Source organism: Podarcis melisellensis (assembly GCF_964234715.1).
Source record: "Podarcis melisellensis genome assembly, chromosome: 9".
Classification (NCBI taxonomy): domain Eukaryota; kingdom Metazoa; phylum Chordata; class Lepidosauria; order Squamata; family Lacertidae; genus Podarcis; species Podarcis melisellensis.
Genome location: NC_138541.1, coordinates 35,040,717 through 35,063,949, shown reverse-complemented (window position 1 = coordinate 35,063,949; position 23,233 = coordinate 35,040,717). Strand labels below are relative to the sequence as shown.

General features: G+C 43.0%; 1 protein-coding gene and 1 pseudogene across 4 annotated transcripts in view; both read left to right on the top strand.

Moving 5' to 3' along the window:
- Positions 1-23,233, top strand: part of MAML3 (mastermind like transcriptional coactivator 3) — a 279,257-nt gene that overhangs the window by 41,428 nt on the left and 214,596 nt on the right. The gene's annotated exons all lie outside the window — the stretch shown is intronic.
- LOC309377243 (enhancer of rudimentary homolog pseudogene) lies at positions 11,343-12,603 on the top strand (annotated as a pseudogene). The gene is made up of 2 exons: positions 11,343-11,382; positions 12,073-12,603. The product of its transcript is annotated as an enhancer of rudimentary homolog pseudogene (transcript).

Sequence of the window (23,233 nt, the reverse complement as noted above, 5' to 3'; positions counted from 1 at the left end):
TATAATCAAGCAGCATACTGTATAAATTTTATGAAATAAATAAACATGAGCCTGTGTAGAAGTTTTTTTGACTTGGGCAGAGGAGACACTTGGCCATGAAATTCATTGAGTGACCATAGCAGGTCACTCCCTCTCAGCCCAACATATTTCATGGGGTTGTTGAGACACGATATTGTCTTGTACACTACCGTGAGCTCATTGTAAGGAAGATATGAGCATAATGTAATGTGAATATGCAGTCCATCATTTTATTTTTATTTGAGAACAGTTTTCAACTACTTCAGTCTTCCAGGGCAATCGTATGCATGCCTACTTGGAAGTAAATCCCACTGAGTTCAGTGGGTTTTACTACCATGAAAATGTGCCTTGGATTTGTAGCCTTAGATGATTTTTTCCATTGGCTTCAGCAGGTTTACAGCTAAACGTAACCTGTATTGCTTCATTCCGCCACAAATTTGTCTGCCGTTTTGTCCCTCAACCCCAGAGACTGCCTGAAAGGAATCTGGAGGCACAACAAAGGCAAATTCATTTCTAGAGAGCAAACCTCTGTCCCCCAATCACAAAATTGTTGTCTGAATCAAACCCAAATAACCAGTTGCTGCGCTTCCATTTCCTGTTCTGCTGTTGCCTCTGCCCTGGCTCCTGATGGTACACATTGAAATGCAAATGACAGCAGTAATTGGCTGAGAGATAAACCACAATGAGTGACTGAGCCATGCAGCAGGGAGTTAAGTGGCTAAGTGACAATTATTGCGCTGCATCCTCAAGGATCATGAGCAGCAGCACCGTTTGTTCTGGGATTTAAAGGAACTGTAACACTTTAATTGGAGGGCTTTTTTTTAATTATTTGGTTAACGTGGCTCACATAGTTTCTCCTCTGGTTCAGCTTTAGCATGAAGTAGGGTTGGGAAAGAGGCTTTTGCTTTCCCTTGTTTTATTCCTAAGTCTTATACTTGTTTATCATATTTTTCTTTTTTTATTATTAGGTATTTTCATGTCTTTAAAACACATTGCAGTGCTTCTGGGTGGGCAGAAGGGAAGTAGATGGAGAAAGTTGGTAATTAACACAGAAACTAAAGGTGACGTCCAATTAAGTCATATTTGGAGTAGGCCCACTGAAAGCAGCGGATTTTCTTGGTTTCAGTGGATGTAATGAGTAACATTAGACATCTCCCTAAGGCTGTATGTTTTGAATGACTGTTCAGCTGAAGGAACACTGGCAGTAGCAAGTTAAAATGGAATCTTGCAGTGGAGTTTTAAATGAACAGTTTTGGGCGATGCAGATTGCAGGCGTGGCCCCATTTTCCCCACCCCTGGCCATTCCATCTGTGTTGGGGCCTGCAGCAGGATGTGTGTGTTTGCTTTAAAAGTACTTCTACCCCACTCTTTAACCAAAAAGAGTCCTGGGAGCTTTTAAAAAAACCCAGTAAGAGCATCCATGCCTACCATAGGCATGTGCCCCACTGGAATTTTACTTACAAGGGAACAAGACCCTTGAACTGAACCCCTGCTCTGAGTACTTGTTTCTAAAGTTATTTTAATAAAGCAATACTCTGCTTCTCTGCAATTTCCTGGGGGCCTGAAGATTACACACACTCCCTTCCCAACATTCCCTGAACTCTTGCCCACATTGGGGCTTGTCTGCCCCAATGGCAAGCTCTCTTATCATCTCCACAATATGCACAGAGCCCAGTCCATGTTCTTCTAGCCCAGGGGTAGGCAAACTAAGGCTTACTAACTTACTATCAGTTCATGGGGTGGCACTGACTGTCGGCTTCCTCCTCTTTAATCTAAGACTGCATTCATACATTTAAAGTAGTATGATGCCACTTCAAATAGTTGTGGTTTCCCCCCAAAGATTTCTGGGAGCTGTAGTTTAAGAGTGTTGAGAGTTGGTAGAAGACCTCTGTTCTTCTTACAGAGCTTCAATTCCCAGAAGAGGGATTGTTAAACCACCCATCAAATTGTAGCTCTGGAAGCGGAATAGAGGTGCCCTACCATCTTCCAGTGCCTTAACTAACGAGAGCTCCCAGAATTCTCTGGGGGAAGCCATTACTGTTTAGGAGAATAATAGCGCTTAGAAAGTATGGTGTGAATGTAACCTGAGCGATGCCCATGTTGAACTCCATATGAAAAAGTATGGCAACAAAAGCAGAATTAGTTGGCTAGGCCTGTCATTGACTTTGGCTCCCCCTACTGTTAGTCTCCCTGCCTCCCTCCCTACCAGTAACAAACTTAGTTGGTCTCTACTGGAAGAATTTTTTTTTTTATTTTGTTTAGTCACCACCTATTTAGCACTCTCTGGCACTGCTAAATCACTGCTTAGTGGTGACAGTGATGCCATAAAGATTTGCTCTTATTTGTAAACTGAGTAAAGCACCCAACTCGATGGATGCTTCAGGAAATAAAACCGGTAATTTTTATGCTGATGCAAAGACGGTTTCAGAATGTAGGAGACAACTGCATGTTTGCATGCTCTGGATGTTGGAGAGAAGGGTTTTGAAACTGTAACTTCGAGCTGGTGTGTCTCCCCTATCGCCATCCTTTTTCCCTTTTGTGTCATGAACGAAAAGGCTGCCTTATTACGGATATTGTAATCCACTCCAGGAGCCTTTCTTGGCAAAAGAGCAAGGTAAAATGTTTTAAACAAACAAATAAACAATGGCTGTTCTTATTTGGGAGCTCTGTATGCACAGGGAATACTTTATGCTGAGGAAAATTAAAACTTGTGAGGAGGTCTGAATGAGGCTTCCCATATGTTCAATTCAGAATGTGGAATCGGAGGCCATTGTATTAATTATTAAACGCTAGCCTTTGGGGAGGAAAGGTAGACCCAGATTCTGGCTGTGCATTTAACGCCACAGTGGCCGTGAAGTTCAGGAAGAAGAGCCTTTTAGGAGTCGGCAGGATTAGAGGGCTAGAATTGCTGTGTGGAACGGAGCAGTCAGAAAATTGATTGGGTGCAGCATAAAACAAAACATTAGGGCGTGATAATTCATAGCACTTGCACTGAGACAAGAAGAAGTTTATCTAGTTGATCCAGTAACCTGAAAGGGAAAAATGTTTATATATAAAATTTGAGGGGAGAGGCTGCTTGATCTGTGGGATTCATTGCTACAGTGGATTGGGGCAGGGGTGGGGGGAGAGGTTTAGTCAAAAGCCACAACAATATTTTATTTATGTTGTTCCTTAAAATATTTATGGCCTGCCCTTCATTTATATAGATCCCAGAGCAGGGTGTGCAGTACATGATATAAACATAACAATAAAACAATCAGAATAGAATCTGCTAAAAACAAAACACACTGCAGCAGAGCTGGTCAAAGAGTAAAGCTCTTAAAACACCTGCACCAATAGACAAGTCTTGACCAGGTGCCAAAGTGATAGCAATGTCAGCACCTGGCATACTGCTAATGGGAGGGCACCGCCACCAAGAAGGCCTTCTCTTGTACCACCACATAATGCACTTTCCCTAACAATAAGATGTGGAAAAGTGTCAACTCCCTTAGAAAATTTCAAGTCATGGTCAGGCTGGTAAAGGGAGAGGTGAAGTTCCTTTGAGTATTTGACTCCTAAGCTATCTCGATCTGTAGAAGCAAGTCCCTAACACTGAATTTGGCTCAGGAAATAAATAGGCAACCATTTTACACAATTTAACCAAATCTGGATATTAATAATAATAATAATAATATAAATAAGTGCACCTTTTTGTAAATGAGCTCACAAAAGTCACTAGCCTGCAATATAAATGAATGCAGTCAAACAAGTATGCTGGAGTTTGGCAGAAGAGAGGTGGGAATTCAGTCTGTTCTGAAAGTCTGCTGGGCACAGAGGTGGGGCTGAGTACTGCATCCCTCTTCTGCCAATCACTTCAATTGCCTACATGGAATTTAATGCAGCCACCTGCATGATGGCTGCGTTCTGCCTCCATTGTTGAAATCCGTACGCTTTGAATACCAGTTTCTGGGAATTGCCAATGGAGAGAGGTGCTGTTCCACTCGCCTCCTGGCCTCTGTCTGGCCACTGAGAACAGGATGTTCTTATGCAGCTTCCTTTCCCGTGTGGCTACCAGGCTACCGCTTAAATACAAGCCGGGATAGTTGATCTCTCCTGTCTGCATTGTCTATTAAAAGGAGGAAGGGAAAACATTACCCCCAAAATGAAATAACCCTGTAAACATTAAAAATACTCTTCTAAAATGAAGCCACATCTTAAAGGACCAAAGGAAATTGGTGAACCACATTGACATTTGGGTCTTCAGCAAATCCTAATGCTCTACAAAAATATTTTATAGACTCGCTTTCTGTCTGTATACCATTTCTCAGTCAGATCTGGATTCTCTGAATAGCACAGAATGTTTTGGAAATAGGTTTAGATGGCCATGCACATAAACATTTACAGCATAATAGTCAATAATAATTTCACTGCATAGCCTACTGTCTAGGTATGGTTAAGACTCTCTGTGTAACCAGCAGTTCCTCCCTGTACAATTGGGGAAGATTGAAGCAGGCAAGATTTTGCTCATGCACAGTAAGACATAATGTATGTCTTGCTGTGATGTGTGGACCTGGCCAATGCAACCCAAGAAATCAGTATATTCTGTAGCTTTCCATTTTGTTTTGCATCTTCATCCAGCAAATTGTGTTAGACAGTTACACCGTGTCTTTAAAAAACAAAAGAAATTGTGTAACTTAGCTGGGCTTGCACCATTGCCATTGATCTCACTTTTCACATTTAATGGTGATGTTTGATCTGGAGGATGGGACACAGGTGGCGCTGTGGGTTAAAGCCTCAGCGCCTAGGACTTGCTGATCGAAAGGTTGGTGGTTCGAATCCCTGCTGCGGGGTGCGCTCCCGCTGCTCGGTCCCAGCGCCTGCCAACCTAGCAGTTCGAAAGCACCTCCGGGTGCAAGTAGATAAATAGGGACCGCTTACCAGCGGGAAGGTAAACGGCGTTTCCGTGTGCGGCTCTGGCTCGTCAGAGCAGCGATGTCACACTGGCCATGTGACCCGGAAGTGTCTCCGGACAGCGCTGGCCCCTGGCCTCTTGAGTGAGATGGGCGCACAACCCCAGAGTCTGTCAAGACTGGCCCGTACGGGCAGGGGTACCTTTACCTTTTACTTGATCTGGAGGAATGTTTGGAGTGGAATGTTCAGTTCTTTTGCAGACAGAAGCCTGCTTGGGTGTGGGAAATGGAAGTAGCCATATATTGGCTCCATTACAGAAGAACATTCAGTGATGATACACTTCAGTTATCAAGTCGGGGAGCGGGGAGTTCATAGATTCTTCCTGCTCTAGCTTCTGTACCTCCGTGTTTGGGTTTCATGAAGTGGTGCCTTGACTTCGAGTTTGCATAATAATAATAATAATAATAATAATAATAATAATAATACTTAACCATTTCCAGACAGAACAATTATTGACATACTCACCTTTCCTCATCTCCCTCTCCTCCCAGTGCCACATCTGCCTACCTTTAAAGGCAGTTGATTTGTTTTTAACTTACACAGAATGGGATAAGTAGGGAAGTGTGGTATTGTGTGCACTGTATTTCAAAGCTGCAGTTTTGCCCTTGGAAAAGGAGCTTCTTGGCTGAATCCCTCAATATTATGAAGTCAGTGTTTAGATTTGTAGGTTTCGTGTGTGTGTATGTGTGTGTGTCTGTGTGTGTTCAGTTACTTCTTTCACCCTGGAGAATCTGGAGTCTTCCCAATAGTTAAAGTTCATTGTATAGAAGCACATAAACATGTTTCCAAGTGTTGGCTAAAAGTATTCTGAAAAGCACTGAAATTAGGAATGGGTCTAGGCTGCAGGGACGGGGGTGGCGCTGTGGGTTAAACCACAGAACCTAGGGCTTGCTGATCAGAAGGTCAGTGGTTCGAATCCCCATGATGAGGTGAGCTCCCATTACTTGGTCCCTGCTCCTGCCAACCTAGCAGTTCTTGCTAGGTTGCACATCAAAGTGCAAGTAGGTAAATAGGTACCACTCCGCCGGGAAGGTAAACGGTGTTTCCATGAGCTGCTCTGGTTTCACCAGAAGTGGCTTAGTCATGCTGGCCGCATGACCCAGAAGCTGACCCTCGGCCAGTAAAACAAGATGAGCGCCAGAACTCCAGAGTCGTCCATGACTGGACATAATGGTCAGGGGTCCCTTTACCTTTACCTTTACCTTTATAGGCTGCAGACTTAAAGACATTTCCAAAGTGGGTATTTCACTAAAATCAATTAGAGTTACTTCAATGTAATGTGTTTAGGATTTGATGGAATAGTTAAATTGATAGGTTAAGATAAGTTGATAGGTTAAGATAACAGAAAGCTGAAGCAGATTTTGGGGGGGGCTGGGGATAAGCTTTGTCAGATATTTCAGCCTTTGATTTGGGATGAAACAAGGAAAATTAACTGAAAATTCAACATCATATGTATGTTGGGACTGGACAGAACTAAATGTCCCCCCAGGGGGGCATTTGAAGCATTTATATGCCTCTTCACTCATACTATATTTCAAAGTGGTGTTGCTTTCTTATGACATTTCATATTTTGATGTGCATTGTGAAAATGGTGCATGAAGTCACCTGAAGGAAGCAGTGGTACTAAGACCTTTTCATCACTAATTTTAAATTTACCCCCTGGTACTGCTGGATATTATTTTAGAGATAAGCCAGTGTTATTGAAAGCAGAACCTACTCTGGAAACTTCCTGTCAAGCATCAATTTAGTCACTGTGTAACCATGTTGCCTCTTACTGCCCTGGAAACTAGTGAGTCCATTGATCAGCTTTTCTCAACCTGGCATTGTACAGATGTTTTGGACTAGAGTTGTTTGGCTGAGATTGATGGATGTTGTAGTCCAAAACTTCCTGGAGAGCACCAGGTTTGGGAAGGTTGGCATAGATGGCATGTTTGCACACCCACCTTGAGTCAAGTAGACTTGAGTGATGAGGATGCTTTAGTATATGTCTTAAAGCACCTTACATGCCGAAAAGCATGTTTAGCGACTGCTCATAATAAATAGTTGCCAAGTCATTTATAAAAAGTTAGATACTAATCGACATAAAAGTGATAGACTTTAAGACATAGCCCTGTATTTATATTAGCAGAAGGACTGGTTCCTTAGCTGTTAAACCCATTAGTAAGGAATATACACAGGACAGCTGAAGTGGTGTAACAATAGCTTGACACACACTGTCAAATAGTATAAGGAAAAGAAGGCAACTGCTTCTCTATCTCTCTCCCTCTTTCACTGTATACTGGTGTCCAAATTATATGTTTGGATAAATTGTCCAGTCCAGTTCTTAGCAGCTCGGAGAACTATAATGGAAATAACTCTAGATGTTAAATTCCTGTCTTAACTAACAGTATAATGGGGTAACTTGATTCACAGAAGCCATGAGAACAAACTATGTTGTTTTACATAAATATTACCCTTTGCAAAACTTGGCTTTCGCTTTTGCTTTCTCTGTTTTTGTCAAGTTTATGTTCAGGCCCTACCTCTTCTGGTCATAGAGGAAATTATCAGCCCTGCCCTGGCTGTAGACTCAGTTCAGAGGCTCTGTTGCAGAGGTCAGCAAACTCTTTCAGCAGGGGGCTGGTCCACTGTCCCTCAGACCTTGTGGGGGGCTGGACTATATTCGGGGGGGAATGAATGAATTCATATGCCCCACAAATAATCCAGAGATGCATTTTAAATAAAAGGACACATTCTACTCATGTAAAAACATGCTGATTCACGGACTGTCCACGGGCCAGATTTAGAAGGCGATTGGGCCGGATCCGGCCCCTGGGCCTTAGTTTGGCTACCAATGCTTTGTTGGAAGCAAACAGTTAGCTAATACCTTCCCTCTTATATACAGTCCCCCCCCATCCAGTTCTACATGCTGTGCCGTCAAGAATCAGGTAATGGTTAGCACTAGCTTTCAAAGCATGCTTTGTAGACCTGCTTTAAATTATGATTTAGAGGTTAGTGCTAACTATAGTTAGCCCAGTTCTGACATCACAGCAAACTTGGTTTCATAGAACTAGAAACACAGGATTAGATCTGTTGAGCCTGCAAGATGTTCCAAATGGATTAGAACATGACATTGGGAATGGGTCACTGTCATTCTACAGATGCTATAGCCTCAATCTCAGTGCTGTTGTGCTCGAGATGGAGTGTTGGGTTTGTAGACAGATGAGATCAGAGGAGGTAGTGTTTTCCGTCCTTTCCAAAAATCCATTGGAGATTTATTTTAATGCACCACGTGAGTTAATTCCAGGAGGCTTATAGTCATACAATTGCTTAAGAGCCTACAAGGAATGTAGAAATTCCACCAGCTGCAGTTTCAGCAGTTACTGCAATTAATGTGCGCTTCAGGTTTTAGCTTGATCTGCCTTCCATGTCAGCTTCTTTTGGCCATGCCAAAAGTTTGGCAAGTTATCCTGTTCCGCGTAAACATGAATGCACAATCCTTCAGTGCATCTGCTGAGAAACTAAAAATATTGCTTGCTGTTGTGGTTTCCTCAGTAGCCCTCAGCTTATAGTTAACTCCTCCACACTGAGCCTTTTTGCCACACAGAGTAAAGGCAATGGGTTTGCTGCTGCTGCTGCTTGAATTTGTAACTGAAACTGCTGCTCCCCACCCTTCACAAGCTGCAACACTGCCCAAAACTTGTTCTATCCAGTTTTCCTCCTTGTCTTCCTAGAGATACATTCCTTTGGCTCCATGCAACCTTAAAGCATGCGGCCAGAGTGGCGCAGGGTGGGGGTGGGGGACATTCACAAGCTTCAGTTTTCTAATTTTCTATTTCTTAACATGAAACGTTTTCCCCATTTTTGTCCGCTGTCTGTTGCATTACCTTCTCCCAGCATTTTATTTTCCCCTGCACATCCTTCCCATAAATATCCCGATTTCACAAAATTTTCCCAAGTTAACATAATTGCTGTGCTAAACATTGAACTGCCCTGGGCAGACCCATTTAACTCCCTCCTTCAGTCTTGTACTAGCTGGATCTATGGCGTTAAAGCTAAGTACACGTGTACTTTAATTGAGGTTGTGCATGATATGTACTATGATTATAATTAAATATTTATTTATTTTGATGGTAGGGGGCTTGCTCCTTTATCTACCTGCTGCAGTATCTTCAAAACAGTCTCCGTGCACAAATGCTACTGACCACAGGCTTCTTGGACTGGAATCACACGTGTGTGGGCCTGTGTGGGCCTCTTTTGTGGAAATCTGGTATATCAGAAAACTTGTATATCAAAAATAAAATCAGTATTAAAGGTGAACGCACACACAGGTTAAACAGCTTGCACAGGAGGTGTGATCTGTGGCTTTCTCCTGCTGAAGGAAGTTGACAGCAAGCATAATGCTAAGGGGGTTAGCCACTGGCAGTCCTAAAAAGTCCCATTGCAGCAGAATATATTATTCGTTTGGAAGGGGGAGAATACTAGTGTTTTTATTACATAATTATGCCTCCCCCATAAAGCTTTGAATAAATGCTATAGCTGCAGATCATTAAACTGCCACCTCACATGCTGCTATGATCACAGAGTTCCGCACATGTTAAAGGCTGTACAATGTGGACGCGCTGTCCGTGCCCTTGCAACATTCATGAATTTTAAACTCCCCACTCCTAAGTACAATGGAAGTGGCCTGATCAGAATGTGCAATGCACTCTGTGTCCTGGAACCTAAGATGCTCGTTCGAGGGTGGAAATGCAGACATCCACAACTTTTTGTTTTTGTTTCCTGAAAGATTTAATTAAAAGATTGAAAGGAAGGGAAATGAAAATGCAATTTCTGCCTAAATAAATAAAATACAGAGTCATGTGTACTCTGTCACTATCAGGTGGATAGAGTCAAGGAATCCTGAAAAGGTTGCGTATGAAAATAAAGACTTTTTATAGTGACCCTAGTGTCTGCTACTGCAGTTACTTTGATATGAGCCCCCAGGAAGATGAAATTATTGTTATGAATGTATGAGAGAGGGCCCAGATGCCTCAAAATTCTTGATTTAGCAAATGGTAGGATGTAATTAATATCTGGAGTATTAAGGGAGTATTGGAGTATTAAGGGAACATGCGCAGTGTAAGAATACAGGCTGAGCCTGTTCTCCTGTTCAAGAGATCAGCTGACAGGTGCCATGAAAGAACAAAGACGGCTGAGAAAAGGTGGCACATTCAATGTCAGACAAGGAGCAGGGTGGAGTTCCTCCCCTAGCTGTGTGTTAGTTAGCAAAAGACAATAGCAGAGTTGGGAGGGGAAAGTTGCCAGGGTTACAGAGGGGCATGATGTCACCACAGGAAAAAAGATGCCCTTTTACACCAGGCTTGAGTTTCTTTTGGAGCAAGGGTTTTTGAGAAGAAGGGAGGGGCAGGACATAATGTGGGGCTGGTTGGGAGAGGCAGCACTGAGAGACTGGACTCAAGCGGGCTGAAGCTATGAGGAGAGCAACAGAAGACACTATTGGGATATAATGTTCTACCAGTTGCATAGCATGAGTTGCTGGTGCCTGGGGCAGCCATGTGCTAGGTGGGGGGTGGGGTGACAGCCTAGCCACTGACGCTAGAACGACCCCACCAGAGCCATGTGGGCCTAAGCTGAGCCCCCTGCCTGCCTACACAGGGGGGACCCCACCAGCTGGCATGGCCCTGGAATCTTGTTCCCACTCAGCAGACGTTGGGGTGACCTGTAATACTATTATTCCTTTCCAATTACATGGCAAAGGTAGGACAACAAAAAACAATGAAGGAGAAACAATTGTGTTAACTGAAGGGAATGAAATAGGTAATTCATAGATACATTGTACATCTAGAGTCTTAATGGACATATATTTGACTTAAACTACAGTTATAAACACATTTGCAGTGAAACAGAGCTCCACTTCTGTGGAGCTTTTGTGTTGCAGCTTTGCGTTCCTAGAGCTGTGCAACTTCTCCACTGAAATAAGTGAGGAAGCTGGAAAGTGCCTTACACATTGCAAATTATCTGGGGCAGTAGAAATTCAAGTGCTGTGTTGTGTTTAGACATCAACAATGTGCCATATTTCCAAATGTTAAAGAGCAACAGGTTAAGGTGCCATCTTGTTTTGCTGATGTCACCACCATCTATATTTAGTCCTGAAGAGCAAACTGGATTTATAGGGTGGAAGGCTTTGGGGAAAGATACATTGCCCTACAGATTGTTGTTGTTGTTGCTGCCTTGAAACCACAAGTGGACAGATGGACATGCACCTGGGAAAGCTGAATCCAAATTGCACCTCTGACATTGACTTACTGGCAGGCACACAGAGTTGGGCCCAACACCGGGGGGGCTATCGTGCGTGCATGGCATCACACGTGCAGCGCCCCACTCCCTATCGGGCCATGCCTGCCAGGATGCACGGACACCTTCCGAGACGCTCAGGTGATCGTGGCATGGGGTGCGGAGGGTGAACATTGCTCTCCAAGCCTTCTGCCTGGTGTGCTGGTGTTTGCCCAGGGGCAGCAGGGGATGGGAGTTCCCTCAATACTGGGTGGGGTCTCAACACTCTGTCTCGAAATATTGAGAGGGCTGAAGCCCATTCTGCCCTCTCTAGCTGGTTCCCTTGCTTAATGAGCAACATTCTTCTCCCACTGTGGTTGTGGGATGAATGAAACAAGGATGCTAAAGCCCGTAGCACATTAAAAATGCTATATGAGTGATGATTTTTTAAAAAAGCCCTCTTAATCAGAAGAATTAGGAAGTGATTGTCAAGTTGATATACATAAGGATGCTCAAGTGGTCCAGTCAGAGGGCCTGATGAAAGTACTTCATCAGGTGTTTGGTTTTGCCCATCATCCTCTTGTTTGACTTCAAGTTGTTCTACCCTAGGTGCTTGTAGCAGGAGAAACCCTGAGTGAGGACAAGAAATGCTGTGTGATTACAGGTTCTTCTGTGGTGCTTTAAACCTCATAACAAACTTGTGCAGTGAGGTCAGAGAATCAACATACTTCAGTTTCAACTAGCATTGCTTTAAAATGAGTCGTTTATAGTAATGCTTTCTGATGGTCGTGGTGCATTGTGTTAGAAAAGTCGTTGAGTTTTGTGCTTCGTTCCTGAGCTGAACGGAACGAGTCGCCGTGTCTCACACAATTTTGCTTGTTCAACAACCAAGCAACCAGAAGGCAGGACTTAGGCTGATTATGAGTCTATGAATGAATGCATGGAAGGTGCCTGTAAAATATATGAAGAGCACCTGAAGAGAATGAATCCTAACAAGCCTTTAATTATTACATATGATATTAGCCAGTAATTTGATTTCATTGATGACTTGGCTCACCTCAGCTGTCTTGTTTATTGTGCTGATACTCAGACATACCAGACATACAATAAAGACTGGATAAAGGAAAATACGGTACCTTATGTCCCTCTCCATAGGCAAGCTCAGCAAGCAAGCAAATAAGACACCATGGTTTAAGGGGGTTTTGAGGGAAGGTGTGTGTGAAAGTTGTTGTATTGTAGTCTTCCTGTTCATTCTTGTTAGTCTGTATTTGAGACAAAATCTGTTAGAATTCCAAGGGGCTTTCTCAGTTTAAAACTCAGAGAAGTAAAGATATGCTTTCTGCTGGTATTTTAGTTTAATTGTCTTTGCTTAGACCAGCCTTTCTCAACCTGTGGGTCCCCAGATATTGTTGGACTACAACTCCCATCCCTAGGTAGCAAGGCCAGAGCTCAGGGATGATGGGAGTTGTAGTCCAACAACATCTGGGGACCTTAGACAGTTCTACTTTTGTTCCTCATTCACGGTATTCACTTCTGCTTTACCACAGTCGCTGTATGTAGCCCTCTCTGGGTTTCCCCCCAGTGCTATTTCTTGGAGGCAATGAAGAATAAAATAAATACTCTTTAGATTAAAAAAAGTGAAAATGAGTAGTTTATTTGTAGATATGAAGTTTTATTTCACACACACACACACACACCCTCAGGAGGATTGCATTAGGTTGATGCTTGAATACTCTCCCAAAAGTCCAGATTGCTACAGTGAACAGTAGCTTGGATAAGTGATCTCTTGAAAACAGTGAGTGTGGTAGGTGTGGACACAGGAAGGTCAGTGTTAAGTGCCCTGATGACAGTCCACTTTTAAACATCAGGGTTTTCTTTTTAAATGTGAAGCTTAAGTGCTTTGCTTTCTGTGCTACTGTTAAGTAACATTTTGAAAATATGCATATATTGCTTCCTGCACTGCATTACAAGGAAAGACTGAGACAAATAAAAAATCATATTCAGAAGTCCTCATTTGGCGACAAAAATGTAGTGATATACGTGTGTGCTGTTAAACATCATAATAAAATTATGGATGCATAATATCCACAGCTTTGAACAATAGAGAAGGTTTGTCAAAGATTGCATGCAAATAAATGCCAGGTTCTGTTTCTGGCACCTGCAATTAAAGGACTCTGGATCATGGGCATAGAAGGGCTCCTTTCCTGAAACCCTGGAGAGATGCTGATATACCAAAGTAGTCCTCCTCCAACTTGGTGCCCTTTTGGATTACCACTCCTGTCAGCAAAGTTGTAGTCTAAGGGCAGCCTATGTGGTGCCTTCCAGAAGTTGTTGAACTACTACTGGCCTATGATCAGGTAATGGGAATTACAGTCTAGCAATAACTGGAGGGTAGCAGACTGGGAATCCCTGGTGTACATGGTACTTGGGCTTAGCTGGACCAGTAGTCTGACATAAGGTTACATACCAGTATATCCTAATTGTCAGATGATGGGCAAGGTTCCATCAACACAACACTTTCGAATGTGGAAATATGACTCTTGTGCTTATTAACAAGTTACTCCATTTTGCACTGTTTCCTTGCCTGTCCCTGCCCACCCACATTCTGACTTTTTGTGTCACTTACACAGTTGGAACTGCATTATTGAGAAGGGGTTGGTTTTTATCAGACGTTTTATGAAATACAAGTTGACTCCCCCTCCCAATTGCTTTATAAAGGAGCCAAGCAAAATAGCAACTGAATCTTACTTCAGTGCTGGCAATAGGGCAGCGTCCTCCATCACACTGAATGGCAGAAGGCTCATTTAAATGGCTTAGGGCAGGCCATGTGGCACACACGGCTCTGTCCTCTGAACACCTCACCCCTACTCCCTACTGCCAGCATTTCCTGTCTGAGGCAGCTGCCCCACTCTGCCTAATGGCAGGGCTGGCGCTGGCATCTAAACCATCATGACTGTGAGCAGCAAGGACCTTAATTGTAACAAAGCTTCTCATTTGCTTCTCCACAACTGTTGATTCTCTCTCATGCTTTGTAGAGATGTCCTGCTACGTTTTGCTGGTAGTCACTGCCTTGCTTAATAGCATGCTGTTTACATGACCATAGAAGAATGAAACCCTTTCCTCCAATCTGAGGTTACTACTGTGGTGCTTTGCTTCACTAGCTCATCATTATGGCGCCTTGGGGGCTCTCTTGCATTCACGAATGTGCCTCTTATGGGAAATCCTCTTTCATTCCTAAGTTAAGATATCATTGGATCATTTTCTTCTTATTTTCATTAATTGAATTAGAAACTCCTCCCTCTTCTGGCACTTGTCTATGACACTCCAAGCCATCTGTCTCAGGATAAGATTTTGGAGCAGCTCCTAAGCTTCAGTATACATCTCCCTGGAAATCTTTAGGTGGTATTTCCGTCATCTTGTCCTGTGTCTCGCTTCCCATTATTCTATATATCCCTCCCTCTTGAGAAGATGCTGAAAATGAACCAAGAAAGATCCAGACATTAGGAAATATGGAAAATGGCTTACATTGCCTTAGCTCAAGTTCTTAGCTGGTTCTGACATGTTTATTGTTACATGAACAGGGCTTAGAGTGGGATCTGCCAACTTGGTTAGGTTACTCTAATCCCAGGGTAGAGTCTGCCATGCATTGAAAAGTTAGCATATAAAAATGCGAACTAAAGATGTTGTACCACTTTAAATGTGTAATTTTCCCTTGGACTAGCCTAGATATTTTAGGTAGCAAGTGCTGTCAGCACTGTCCTTAAGAGCTAGGTCTTCAGTTTGGCCCTGCATTGGTAACAGAGTGTAGGCCTGAGTGCAGACTTCCTGGGGAAAAGAATGCACTTAATTCTATTATTACAGTGCTGGATGGTAGTTGCCTCATTTCATCTCTTCCTTACCTATTTAAAGGAAGCTGCCGTTGGTGCTGCTTCATTGGAGAAATGGTCCTATGGTTGCATAAGAGCACTGTATTAGAGACTTTGTTGGGTGAAGATGGGATTAAGTGGGAGCAAGCTGTAGAAGTTAGTTTAAGGGTCTCAAGAAGGCAAGTGGGTGAATGCACGCACGCACCACACACACACACACACACACACACATGTACGTATGTAGAGCTGTCTCCATTGCCTTCCATAACATGCTTCTCTAGTATGTTTCAGAGCAGAGGCTTGTAGGTTTGTATTGCAATAGCTGAAGCCCTGATTAGCATTAAGTTGCCCACGTGTTAGCTTGCTCTTGGTGAAAAATACTTCGCCGGCCAAGCAGGGCATGCCAAAGCAGGGTAATCTTTCTGCACAATCATGACTTCTGTGCTAACTAAAACATCTAATTTGGCTTGTGCTTGAAATAGCGCCTGGAGGGTACACTCCATGAAGTATCATAGTTGTGCAACACCCATACCTTCCAATTTGGGCTGCACAGAGTACTGACATGGGCCCTACTGAAATGAAAAGAGGTTGCGCTGACTTTAGCAGTGCTTGGTGGGGTGTGTGCCTTTGATCAGGTTAACTCACTGAACTGTGGGACTTTCTCTGTTGTCTTGGAAGCTCTGACAATGTCAAAATAGCTTTGGATTTAAAAACCAGACACCTTGTCACCAATTGGCCTAACTGGCAGGTCATGCAGATTTTTTATTTTGTTCTAGCAGAAATATGGATGGCTTTGCTGCACATAATCACTTAGAAAAGACATTTTGAATGCAAGGGATTGGCATATGAGAGCTGCTTTGCTGTAGTTGTTTTTAAATACTATAGCCGGGGTTTTTAAGAGGGGAAAACAGTGCAATTTTTACAGTTAAATTTTTTTATGGAAAAATGCAGGTGCAATTGTGGGCTTTCTAGCTATTTGAGGAATTGAGATCTATTCTGTTTTTGTTTTTTTTTCTTGTTTCTTTCCATTTCCTTCTTTTAAAGGAAACAGATGCATTCTTGTAACCGAGATCTGAGAGTGACATTTCTCCAATGAGAGGACACAAGGGGTGGGGGGAGGGAGAATTCAAGAACTACATGCCAAAAGCTTTTTACTCTGAATGACAGGCCAACATACAATTGTCTTTAATGACTTGATTACTGTTGTGCCACATAAACCTGTAGCATTGTTATTTAGCACTTTGTACATGCTGCTGTATAGATTTACAGTCTTTGTCCTCCAAACAACAGCCATCTGTTGTTCCCATTATGTCATGTGTGAAGGGTGACTTGCGTAAGCGACTCCACCACCTAACTTGTTCATGTGCTTAGTTGAGGTGACACTCCAACCCTCTCAGGTTGGCAGAGTGAGCCTCTTGGTAATTCCACTATCCTTGGCTGTGCAGGGTATGGTGGCCCAGAGAAGGGCTTTCTCTGTGGTGGCCCCTAAGTTGTGGAGCTTCCTTCTAACACAGGTGTATCTAGTATCTTGGTTGTATAGCTTCCACTGTATGCTGAAGATGCAACTCTTTACCGTGACTTAACAGCTAAGGTATTTTGTGGGACCCAACTTCTTTTGTTTCACTCTGTTCTGTTTAGTTTGGAACAATTTTACTTGTTTTTATACCTGAACATGCAGGTCCACTTTTTGAACACGATGCATTCTCTGGAATTCGTTCATTAGGCAAGTGGTCGCATAAGAAGCTGACAATTTCCATTATTTCCTATGAGAATGTGTTTTGTCCAATCTCCTCCCACTTCCTCCATAGTTTCTTCCTGAAATGGCTGCAGCCAACCTGCAAAAAACAACAACCTGATTTGTCTGATCTCTCTCCCTGCATGGTTTCTGCCCCCAAATGGCCACCACCAACCAGCAAAGCATAAAGAAGTAAGGAAGTAGGCAAATGTAAGTTCTTCAGAATCTGCAGTGTGTATATTGAGGTTTGGGTACTATGTTAAGATAAGTGAATTTTCGCACAAGCAGCATTTTGAAAATGGGACCTGCATGTATCTTATTATATTGGTATAACCTGCCCTGGAACCTTGTAGTGAAGGACATGTAATAAATCTTACATAGATAAGACAGTGAGTGTTGCGGAAGAGGCGCACGAGTCTCTCGCTCTCAATTGTGCAGGTATCCAGCCAGTGTAAGCCAAGTCCTGTGCTTTTAACTGCAGAGGGGCCTTGCTTGTGTGCTTTTTGCCCTCAGACAAAACAGTACAGGGGATGTTGGAAGGGGAGAGACATATGCCTCTTGTCCATAATACTTTTGCAGTGGCATATTGCTATTGTTTTTAACTGGAAGCTACCTTGGAAAGTCTTTGAAAAAGCCTTGATACACAGTGTTTCTCTGCAACATCTGCACCGTTTTGACAACTGAACTATTGTGTAGACTCAAGATAGCACTCCTGTTGCGGGGGAACCCACACTTCCCTATCACTTTCACAGCAGTATTTTGCTGCAGGAGTCACATGGCTCCCTTCCAGCTTCTCAAGGTCTACCTCGCATTCCCAGCCTAGCCCAAGATCCTCATATCTGTGTTTTCTCCCTTTCTTGGCTCAAACCAGGGAGAGAAAACAGAGATGGTGTTTCTGTTTGCATTTTGCAAACATTTCTGATCTTTTTTCCAAGGTTCCCTGGTTGTTTTTTAGGCCCTCTAAGTGTCACCAGTCAGTCCAGTGATTGAATTTTCCAGAGCTAAATATTGTGCTCTAAATTATGCAAGGGGAACCAGGTTGTGTCACTTGGTGCTGTTTAACAAGAGGGGGTGTTGCTTTCCTTTGCTTTATTAAAATTTCAGCGTTCAATTGGATCTCTCCTGCACAGGCTCTCTTGCAATAAGTAAACATAAGAGAACTGGACCTCTTACGCAGGCACAAATGCTCCAAGGTTTGCTTGCACCAAGCCCCTTTGTTAAACCCTTTGCCTTAGTTTTGTAGCTTTTCAATCTATTGTAACACAAAATACAGTGGTACCTCCGGTTGTGGACAGGATCCGTTCTGGAGGTCTGGCCGGATCCCGATGTTTTTGCAACCGGAGAGACCGCTTCTGTGCATGCATGTGTGTCAAAATCCTGGAAATATACTTCCCGGTTTGCCGCTTACGTATCCCGAAGCTTACATAACCAAAGGGATATGTAAGCGGAGGTACGACTGTATGCAAAAGGGTGAAGAATTTGTTGAAGTAGGAACCTTGTTCTCTTGAGATTTATATGGGTCTGATGGTAGCCTTTGATCAGTCACCGATGGTATGTGAGGCGTTCTGATAGAGCAATGCTCCAGATGTTATTAACCCAAACAAAACTCCCGAAGTATGGTTGAGACTGCAGCATGGCTAGGTAAGGCAGAGCTGTGCTAGTAATTCAGACAAAAGGCATCTCGGATGCCAGGGGGCTTAAAGTTCACAATCATCACATTCAGAGGAGTTAACAGTTCCTGTGTGTGTTGATCATCTCCGGCTTGGCAAAGACTATTTACAGTTCTCTGATTGCATCCCCAGTTCGGTGGCTATATAAACAGATAAATCTTCTTTATAAATGTATGCATATGAAGGCATGTTTGTATATAATTGTCAACTGGCAAGGTACTTATAAATGCTTAACTATAAATCTATCTGTGGATGTACATATTCAAGACCTGCGTGCTGTTCCCAGTTTTATGTTGGTGTAACTTTGCTATAGAAGTCGTTACAGTTTTTGACTCCTGTCTGCAGTGCAGAATGCAAACAAAAATAGTTATGCATAACTTTGCATCTGCTACAAGTATATATCATGGCATCCATTTATTTGTTAGCATTTTCAAAAATGGGTGTTTTGAGTAAGAGTTAAATTGGACTGGAAAAGTTTATCCAAGGTTTAGAATTCAGTGCAAACCATTCTCTCTTGCTGCTCCTTGTGGATAGAATGTGACTGCAGAACACATTTTATGATGATAGATCCACCTTCCTTCCTTCCTTCCTTCCTTCCTTCCTTCCTTCCTTCCTTCCTTCCTTCCTTTCTTTCTTTCTTTCTTTCTTTCTTATCCTTTTGGGATAGCTCGGTCAGTAGAGCACGAGTCCCTTAATCTCTGGGTTGTGCGTTCAAGCCCCACATTGGGCAAAAGATTCCTGCATTGCAGGGGGTTGGACTGAATGACCTTCGGGGTCCCTTCCAACTCTGTGATTCTAAACACACATTTTAAACCTTTAGTCCTCTTGACCCTCAGCTGAGGGTTCTATCATGTGCAGAACTTCATTTAATCACATCTGTCATTTGCCCCCTTCCTTGCATCTACCTCTTTTCTTCCTGATTTATCCCTTTACAATCAAAACAAACACATCAAAAATAGTACAAAATTCAGAACTTAAAAACTGCAAGCTAAAAAATAAATAAAAATGATAATTCCAAAACACTTGATACCACTTTTTTTTTAAAACAGAACTAAAGAACACATTATTGAGTCAGACCACCACCCAAATATGTTTTGTTAAGCAGAAAAGGAATGGCAAGTGAAATAATTGTTTCGATAAAGAATTTGATTGGTGAATAACATTGGGATTCCAGTTTCTGTGCTGGATTTAAGATCCTTTAAAAATCTTTAATTTATCTCTTGCAAGCTGCCCTGGGATCTTTAGATGAAAGGCAATATATAAATCAAATAAATAACAAATATAAATATATATATGTTTATTTAAAAAACAGCATTTGTAGACTGCACATTTTAATAGACAAGAGGGACCTAAGGCAGTTGAGTTCTGTAATCTCCATGTGATGGATCAAGGATAAACAAATGGTTGGAGAATGACAGTGATGGGAAATTGGCCAGATACTAAGTTCCAGAAGTGTGAAGCAAATAATAAAATAAATAAATAAAATAAAATATCGCCTTCTAAATAAACACTTACTACTGTAAATGGAAGACCTTGAGCCTTGTGCTGAATAGCATCTTACTTAGAACACAATGCATTTGCATCAGCAATCTTTGCTTTTAATTGTGCAAGTGACTCCTATGTAGGCTGCCCTCATTCTTCAGTTCAAAGGTGAGTTATTGAAAGCTTACCTTTGTGAACAAGAGGTGGGGGGGGGGAAATCACATTCTAGAAAGGGAATCAGTTTTTTAATTAAACAGTACAATCAAACTATATCCAGTATCAATAATATTCAGTAACAAGCCCTATATACTCTATAGAAGTATTACAGTCAGAGCAGGTCGAGAGAGGTATTGCCCAGAAACAAGCACAGTGCAGAATGAATGCTTACATAATTCAAAAGATAAACATGATACTGAAAACTATTTTGAAGTGATAGCCTGACACGGTTGAACTGGATTCCTACAGGACATTGGGGGGGGGCAATGCTCACATTACTTCTTTCATTGGTGCTGGGGTAAATTTTGAAGTGTGGGAGTTTCTCATGATGGCGAGTGGGATTCACCAGAAGGGACTCCTGTCATTTCTTTCTTTCTTTCTTTCTTTCTTTCTTTCTTTCTTTCTTTCTTTCTTTCTTTCTTTCCTGCCAATGGCAGTCATTGTGTACTTTCACTCATGGCACTTTTATCAAGATATGAGTACCAACATTTTATTTTCTTGTTTCTAGAAAACACACTGAAAACAGCCACACACACCCCTGTGCAGAGTGGAGAGGTCAGACAGGTACACTTGCCAGGCCTTGAAGGGTTAAGCTGGTTGTGGGGGCCCCACCAGGGACCAGATGCTTTTTTGTTCAAATTTATAACTAATTGGACTCCCATCTCCGGCCCCAAACAAGCTCTGATGCCCCCATAATCATCCCCATAAATACATTCTTCCTCTCCAACCGTGCCCCCCTCCACAAAGCTGGTGGCCTAAATGTGTTTATTTGGGACTTAACTTTCATGTAAAGATAGTCAAATCTGAACTGCAAAGGTAGTAGTTACAGTGATGTCATATTCTTTTCTTTCTCTGGTGTGTGTAATTGTGTGTATGCATCTGCCTGTGCATGAGTGTGTGGGGTGGAGCTGTGTACACACTGCACCTATTTGAAGCACATTTTTACCCTCAATGAATTCTGGGCATTGTAGTTTCCCCCTCAGAGTTGCAATTCCTAGCAACCGTTAGAAAACTACAGTGTCCAGAATTCTTGGGGGGGGGGATGTGATTCGAATGTGCTTTAAAGTTATGCTTGTACGCAGCCTCTGTGGGTTGTATGGGTGGGTGCCTGGGCTTATTTTCTATTTAACAGACTTTCTGTGAAAACAGTAACTCCATATTAAATGAGAGAGTAATAGGGGATGACATTGTGAAAAGGACAGCAGGTGGACTCTCTGCAAAACTTCCATGCATGAACAGTACTGTTCATGCATGGATGTTTTGCAGACAGTCCAGAGTAAACTGCTTTGTGGAAGTGTCATACTTCTCAGATGCAGTTACAGATAGGTAGCCGTGTTGGTCTGCCATAGTCAAAACAAAATTTTTTTTTCCTTCCAGTAGCACCTTAAAGACCAACTACCGTATTTTTCGCCCCATAGGACGCACTTTTTCCCCTCCAAAAATGAAGGGGAAATGTGTGTGCGTCCTATGGGGCGAATGCAGGCTTTCGCTGAAGCCTGGAGAGCAAGAAGGCATCGGTGCGCACCGACCCCTCTTGCTCTCCAGGCTTCAGGAAGCTGTCCGCAAGCCTTGCGCGCCCGGCAGGAGCTCCCGCCGAGCGCGCAAGGCTTGGGGCGGCAGCCTGTTGCCCGAAGCATAGGGAGCTCTCCGGAGGGCTCCCCGTGCTTCGGGCGAGTGTCTGCAAGCCTTGCGTGCCCGGCAGGAGCTCCCGCCAGGCGCGCGAGGCTTGGGGCGGCAGCCTGTTGCCCGAAGCACAGGGAGCCCTCCGGAGGGCTCCCCGTGCTTCGGGCGAGTGTCTGCAAGCCTTGCGCGCCCGGCAGGAGCTCCCGCCAGGCGCGCGAGGCTTGGGGCGGCAGCCTGTTGCCCGAAGCACAGGGAGCCCTCCGGAGGGTGCCCCGTGCTTCGGGCAGGCGTGTGCAAGGCTTGGGGCGGCAACCGCGGCTGGAGGGGGGAAATAATTATTTTATTCATTCCCCACCCCAAAAAAGAGGTGCGTCCTATGGGCCGGTGCGTCCTATAGGACGAAAAATACGGTAAGTTAGTTCTTGGTATGAGCTTTCGTGTGCATGCACACTTCTTCAGATACCAAGGTATCTGAAGAAGTGTGCATGCACACGAAAGCTCATACCAAGAACTAACTTAGTTGGTCTTTAAGGTGGTATCTGAAGAAGTGTGCATGCACACGAAAGCTCATACCAAGAACTAACTTAGTTGGTCTTTAAGGTGCTACTGGAAGGAAAAATTTTTTTTGTTTTCTCAGATGCAGTTTTTCCCAAGCTGAGTTACTGAAAACTCTGCTGGTAGGGTCTGGAAAAGCAAATATGGGATTTGTTTATTTGTTTGTTTTCCTCACTTTCTTGTTTCCCTCTAGAGATTATTTTATTTCTATGTCTTTTTTTGTACTTGCTGTTAAATGTTATAATTGCGTCTGCAAAAATGGTTCCAGACTGAAAGAGCTCTACTCTCATTTTCCCCAAGCCTTGTTGTTAAGCTGGAATCTCTGCTTGCTCTCCTTGATTTGTATAGATAAGATAACCAGACATGCATTGTCCTATGCTGAGTTTCCGGCTTGACTTTTTCTTCCTCTGTCTCCACACTTTTTGAATTTGAGCAGGTAATCACAATAAACTTAAAAGCCCCTCACCCTGCAAGCAACAAGTACAGATGACATCATCTCTCCTTCTCTACAGATAGTGTCTGCACTCTGCCCCATTCTCTTTGAACTACATTTTTAGATGTCCACCTGGGTTGCTTTAATATAGTGTGTACTTAAAAATACAAAATATTAATATATCAAACATGATTTTGTGAAAAAAGTTTATCATAGGGGTATGATCAGTGAGCCCTGATTGTATCTTCCTGATTATAGTAGACAATCCTGGGCATGTCTACTTAGGAGTAAGCCACACTTTGTTCAATGGGACTTTCTGCCAGGTAAGCCTTTCAATACTATTTACCTGAGAGTAGGCCTCATTACCCAGTGGGATTTACTACTGAGTAGGCATGCACAGGATTGTGCTGTTAGTGTCTAAACTGGGTTTGCC